Source organism: Piliocolobus tephrosceles, chromosome 11, assembly GCF_002776525.5.
Source record: "Piliocolobus tephrosceles isolate RC106 chromosome 11, ASM277652v3, whole genome shotgun sequence".
Taxonomy (NCBI): domain Eukaryota; kingdom Metazoa; phylum Chordata; class Mammalia; order Primates; family Cercopithecidae; genus Piliocolobus; species Piliocolobus tephrosceles.
The window spans coordinates 77928617-77935760 of NC_045444.1; positions in this window are offsets into that span (position 1 = coordinate 77928617).

Genomic DNA, 7144 nt, shown 5'->3' on the forward strand with positions numbered 1-7144 from the left:
AACCAACAACTTTTTGAGTCGAAGTGCTAGGCCATTGAAGACCTTGGTCATGGAAGAACCTGTCTGTGTCAGCACCGTTTTTAATTCTGTAGAAATATTTCATCTTCCTAAAATCATTCAGAAACAAGGAAGTCTACACAGTAAATTTTTCTTTTATTTATTTATTTGGAGATGGAATCTTGCTTTGTTGCCCAGGCTGGAGTGCAGTGGTGTGATCTCTGCACACTGCAACCTCTGCCTCCCAGGTTCAAGTGATTCTTCTGCCTCAGCGCCCTGAGTAGCTGGGATTACAGGTGCCTACCACCACACTGGCTAATTTCTGTATTTTTAGTAGAGATGGGGTTTGGCTAGGTTGGTCTTGAACCCCTGACCTCAAGTGATCTGCCCACCTTGGCCTCCCAAAGTGCTGGGATTACAGGTGTGAGCCTCTGTGCCTAGCCATAGTAAATTTTTCTTATCTAAAATCAATACTTTCAATGTCTCTGGATACTTTTTACTTTAATCATTTTTTTGTTGTTGTTGTTGTTTTTTAAGACAGGATCTCACTCTGTTGCTCAGGTTGGAGTGCAGTGGCATGGTCTCAGCTCACTGCAACCTCCACTTCCTGGGCTCAAGCGATTCTCCTGCCTTAGCCTCCCTACTAGCTGGAATTACAGGCATGAGCCAGTAAAACTGGCTAATTTTTTGTATGTTTTTATAGAGACGGGGTTTTGCCTTGTTGCCCATGCTGGTCTTTAATTCCTGAGCTCAAAGTGATCTGCCCACCTTGGCCTCCTAAAGTGCTGAGATTATAGGCATGAGCCACCATGCCTTGCTTTAACAAATTTTAATACTAATCTTTCTACATGAATTACACATTCTGCTTTCATAAAAGATTTAGTTAAGATAATGTAGCATTTTCATTTTTCTATTTACTATCAGATGCTTGGCTGTCACTTCTCATGGCTGCCACTCTCATCTCTAATAGACTTTCTCCTACAGTTTAATTTGCTGCTTCTCAATGCCCATGGCTAAAAATCCAACATGGCTAACTTTAGAAATTTATTTATATTGATAATATATGTCTTTGAACAGGGTAGAAGAACCTCTCTTGTCAATCGCATGAACTTTAGCAAATGAGTTTGGTGACATGCATTTCACCTTCTTGGAGACCTTTAACAACATTTCATAGGTTTTTTTGTGTCCATCTTTGGTTCTCAGTAGGGTCCTAGACATTTGAAGTTGCCATATAAGTGACCCTCAGATAAGTACGAATTCATTGGACTGACTGCTCTTCAAAGGTTAGAAAAAGAATCAAACATATCTATGGCCGAGTTGGGAGTTGAAGTCAGCTGCAGCGTAGCTGGCAAAGTCATTAAAATGCAACAGCTTAATGGCTACTCCCATGCTGACTTTCTGTGCAAGTGCAAAGGAGTCTTTCATGGTGAAGGTAGCTGTGTCAACATGAGGAGGGGCTGCAGACAGCTCGTAAAGGTGTTGCTCATTGGGGATAGGCAGTGCAATGTTTAGATGTCAACAGACAAGACAGAGAGGAGCCTTCTGCAGAGAGAGATGAGGACTCTGACTATGACCAACGGGTGGCGCTCTGAGCTGCTAATTGAGCTCTGAGCTGTAAACCTGTGAACTACCCATTTTTTGCAACTGTATTTTTCAAGAACTCAAGCGTCCTGTAAAACTTAGAGCATCTTGGAAGTGGGAGGAAGTGTCCCTCTTACCTTGACCCCCACTTTTTTTATCTTCTTACATTTCCAGTGGAACCCCCACTTTTATTTTAGAACAAGAAAATTAAGCTGAGAACATGAGTCTGTGCCCTTGGATGAGGGGTCACCTAATAAAGTCTGTGACTCCAAAGCCAATATTTTTCCTATAAGATAATGCGTTCACATGTAAAATGCGTTACAACCAAAGGTTGTCCACTAGAAGCAAAACTATTGCTAGTTTCTGTATGTAAAAATCTGATGTATTAGGTGATTTTTCACATTCAAGCAAAAGATGGCAGTTGATCATCTATGGTATAATGGCCAAATGATTCAGAAAAGTTGTTTTTATCTTTTTTATCTATCAGTAGATGGCAGGAGATACCATCAAATCAAGCTATAAAAAGGGACACAAATGATAGAATTCAGTCATTGTTTCTTCTATTACCTAAAAAAATTTGGTATGCAGGGTAGTCAGTGTGCTGTTATGTGGGCACCCAGGGAGAGAGCATTTTTGAATATGGATTGGAGTTCAGTTATTAGCTTCCTCATTAATTTGGCAAGCTTACGGTTGGTTTAAATCAGTAGTCAAATGTTGGAACTAAATTTACTTTATTTTGAAAAGACACCTGGAGAAATGATTCATCACTCATGTTGCTAAGATTAATTGGGCATTATAATTGTGTTAAGTGGATTCACACACCATATAAAAATTCAGGAGTTTTTCCTATTTTCTTTTTCTTTTTTTTCTCTTTAAGGAGAGAAAAGAGTTAGGGAAATCCAGCATCATAAAGGGCTTTTTCCAAGATCAATGCAAATAAAGCACTATAGTTAATACTAACAACACACAAGAATGTTTTCAACATTCCTTAATAGACTCTGGCCCCATGACCTATTTCTGTATCCAAACAGAGGTCATTTTCATCGATATTAAACTTGCTTTTACATATTAGTTTTTCTGAAGTATAGAGTTCTCAAAGCAGTACTGACCGCATGCTCCCAAATTTGGGGATTACAGAGAGGTGAAGTACCTGTGGAATTTTCAAGAGTTGAAATTTGCAGTCTTCGAGTGTGTGGTTCTCTTTTTATCCCCTTGTCACCACTTAATAATGACATGATTCTTCTCTTTGGTACAAAGCATTTGAATCAGCTACTTTTTTTTTTAACTTATCATTTGAATTTTATATTTTGGAGACATTTTTTAGAAAAAATTCAGTCTATGTATATTTTTTTCCTTTAGACAACAACTTAACTAAAAAGCATCTCAGGGGTAGCAAGAGTATTTACATGGGAATCAAGTTTAACATCAGTCTTGTTTAATGCCAAGCTGGAGACAATAATAGGCATGACCCAGTGGCTCCTCAAGTGAAGGCTGTGTGCTGCAGAAAGTATTTAGCTCCTGAAAACAGATGGACCTGGGTATGCATGCAAGTGGACCCTACTAGGTTTCCTTATGAATTTTTCCACTAGAGAAAATCTTCACTCAGAAGTACATCATTTTCCCCCTTTAAAAAAATCCAAACTGTGGCTAGTACTAAAATATCCTATCAAAGAATACAAAAAAACCCTTCCCAGTCTATGTGCTATGCTGTATGAAATTTCTACGTTTGACAACCAACCTGTTACTGAGCTTGGCACTGTGCTGTTGTACTATTGGATGAAGATGCTCTTTTGAGTCAGGGTATAGAATCTCTAGGTGTGAGAAATTAGGTAGAATGAAGCAGTTCTGCAATGGGGTTCTAGGGTAGCCTGAATACTCTTGTTACAGTGGTTTTGTCTGCTATAAATTTACTACTCTTTATTTAATTTATTGTTCAGTAACATCCTATTATACTCCCAAGTGAACATCAATTACATGATCACTCTATTCACTGGTTGCCTGCTTCTCCCCACTTCCCTTTGAAGAGAATTTACTTTCCTGTTTTGTGTACTAGTATCTACTAAGCTCAATTGCTTAGGGTGAAAGTTCGTATTCTCCCCTATCTATATTTGTTTTTATTAAAATTTGTATAAATTATTTCACACAATAAATTGTAAATGATTGACAAAGCTTAAGTCCTATCCCTCCTGAATGTATGTATATATTAATAGAAAACGAACTTTTAAAGGTGGCTAAATGCATGTCATCTCTCATCATATAACTGTCAAGCATTATAAAGGGTTTGAGACTTTGTTGTACCTGCAAGCTAACTAGTTGGCTTTCCATAGTTTCATGGATGCTGGCAGAAGATAAGAGACTTCTGGGTCAGAAATAGAGGACAATTTATTACCCAAAGCAATATTAGTAGCCAGATATTCATTGTTTCAATTCTCTCAAAGTGTTTCAAAGAGGGCCAGGTGACACCTGCACATGCAGTGGGTTGTATTACAACAGAGGAATCCAGAACTCAGTTAACTGGAATCTATTATAATGGGCAGCAAGCATGTATACCCTTTGTTTTCAAGAGAGATGCTATATATTCCAAGACTGTTCACAAAACAAACATACTAGGTAAGATAATTGAGAATAAAGGCCGGGTGCAGTGGCTTATGCCTGTAATCCCAGCACTTTGGGAGGCTGAAGCAGGCGGATCACTTGAGCTCAGATGTTCAAAACCAGCCTGGGCAATGTGGCAAAACCCTGTCTCTACCAAAAATACAAAAAATATTAGTTGGGCAAGGTGGCATGTGCCTGTGTTCCCAGCCACTCAGGAGGCTGAGTCAGGAGGATCACCTGAGCTGGTGGCAGAGGTTGCAGTGTGGAGAGATTGTACCGTTGCACTCCAGGCTGAGTGACAGTGAGACTCCATGCCCCTCTGCCCCCGACCACTCCCAACAAAGAGAATAAAGACACGCAGACACAAGAGAGATCTGTAGAGATTTTCCCCCAACAATAATTGCAGATCAATAAGAAGACTAGGAGAGATCATTGTGGGAATTTGTTTTTGGCAAATTTAAAGTCATACTAAAGTCAAATGTCTACTTTGCTTATGCACGAGTTTGACTTGTTTTTAAAATTTTTCCAGAAAGTTAGTCTTCCTACTTTAAGTATGTTTTTACAGTAAATATATAACTGAGATCTTATTTTTCCCTGACAATGAGAGTAATATTATCATACATGGTCATTATAGAAAACGCAGAGAAGTATAAAGAAAAATATAGAAATCACTTATAATTTCATTACTCAAGAGGTAATAGCTATTAAAATATTGGCTTTTAATGCCTCTGTACATGTATTTTTTATATACATAACCGAGATTATGTGACGTACTATGTAGTGTCTTGAGTGTCTTGATAGTTTTGCTTTTTTACATGCTAAAAACATTACTTCAAGTCATGATTTTGAAATTTGAAAACATTACTTCAAGTCTCATTTAAGTTATGATTTTAAAAATAATTGCATAATATTCTATCATAAATATAACTATTTTAAAAACAATTTTTTTAGTGTTAGAAAATTTGCTATCAAATACTATTATGATGAATATTCTGGTACGTAAATGCTTTTTAGTGCCTTTGTTTAGATTCCTATGAGAAAAATTATTGGGTTAAGTGTCTAATTTTATTTTAAGGTTCTTGATCTTTATTGCCAGATCACTTTCAAGAAAGATGACATCAATTATACACATGGCACGATATTTATGACCACTTTTCCCCCCAATATTTTCATCACAATTGAATATTTTAATTAAAAAAATCTTTCAATAAGATATTTTTAAAAATACATTTTTTCAACTTGAGATTTCTTTGAATATTAGTAAGGAGAAAATATTTTCTTCTGTTAGTTGGTCACTTGTATTTGTTATTGTATAAAATATCTGTTCACGTTCTTTGCACAGCTTCTGGTAATGTTTTAGTATTTTTCTTAATAAGGGAAAGTTTTCTAAAAACCCTACATGTAACATTTTGTGTACTAGAATTTTGTGCACTATTTCTCCAATACATTATTTATTATTATGCTAATGTTATTTTTTGGTGTTTTGAACTTAAAAATTGACCAGGCATGGTGGCTCATGCCTCTAGTCCTAACAATTTGGGAGGCCAAGGTGGGAGGATCACTTGAGTTCAGGAGTTCAAAACCAGCCTGGGCAACACGGTGAGACCCCATCTCAAAAAAATAAAAAATCTAGTAAAATAACTAACCATTATTCATATGCTTTCTTCTACTGCTTACAAATTCTTACCCACCATGGTGGCAGGCGCCTGTATTCCCAGCTACTTGGGAGGCTGAGGCAGAAGAATCTCTTGAACCCAGGAGGCAGAGGTTGCAGTGGGCTGAGATTGTGCCATTGCACTCCAGCCTGGGTGACAAGAGCAAGAAAAAAAAAAAAAAATTCTTGCCCACTCAGGGGTTAAATATTTACTAAATTTTTCACATATTTAATGTCTCTTTAATATTTAATTTTTAAAATCTACACTTCTAAGGGCACTTTGATAGCCAATGACACCAACAGTGAGTGAGCTCTACCTCGCTCAATTGTTTGCGGTGGTTTCTTGGTCATACACTAATATTATACATTGTAGGGTGTCTATAAAACCTAGTGTTTGAAGCATATTCTTGTTACCCCTCACAAATTTATTTAGTGAGTGACAATCTTGTTTTGGATAAGGCAACATTTTTATGCTCATCTATTAAGGACTAGTATAGATATATTCAAAATACTTAATTTCATGTATTGATAGGAATAAATAAAATAGCAATACTTGTTGTAACTCCAACATATTCTCTGAAATCATAACAATATCTTCTGAAATGTAATCAGCTATTTAAATAGCAAAACATATTATGATTTTTTTTGGTCAGTTTCATGTTTAAATATTTTTAATGTGTTGAGTTTTGGGGAAGTAAAAATCCCTATTCTTCTAGTGTAAAGTAACTTGCTTTAATATTGAGTTGCTACCCATTTAGAGAAGAAAATTGCTCTTCAAATAGCATAATGCATTTTTGTGTGTGTGATAGTGGCAAAGGTAGGGAGGATTTAAGAAACATTTTATACTCTTTGGCAGTGGTGCTGATGGGGAGAAATAGAACAATAAGAAAGGATTGAACTCGTTACTTTTTTTTTTTTCCTTCAGCCAGATAATAAAAGGCAAAGCCTGATTTCATGCAAAATCAATGGGGGTGAGTTATTTTGACAGAAATTTGCCATCCTTCACTGATCATGTGGTACTCTGGATAATAAATGTTTTAAGTCAGTACATTACTGGTAATTTATTAGGCCATATGAAATAATAAAAACAATACAAAAGTCTGGAGATGAAAATGTCTGGTGAAACAGAAGGTCTATGTAAATGTTCAATATTGTCTAGAGTTTTACTATTAATATTATATATTGGTGGAAGAAAAGATGTTTACTAAGTAGAGATGTGCATTTTTATTTCTTTTTAAATTGTCTCCCTCATATTTTCCTACAAGGCTTATACTTTTTTCCTCCAAAAGAAGAAATTCAGAAATACCTTTTTTTGTT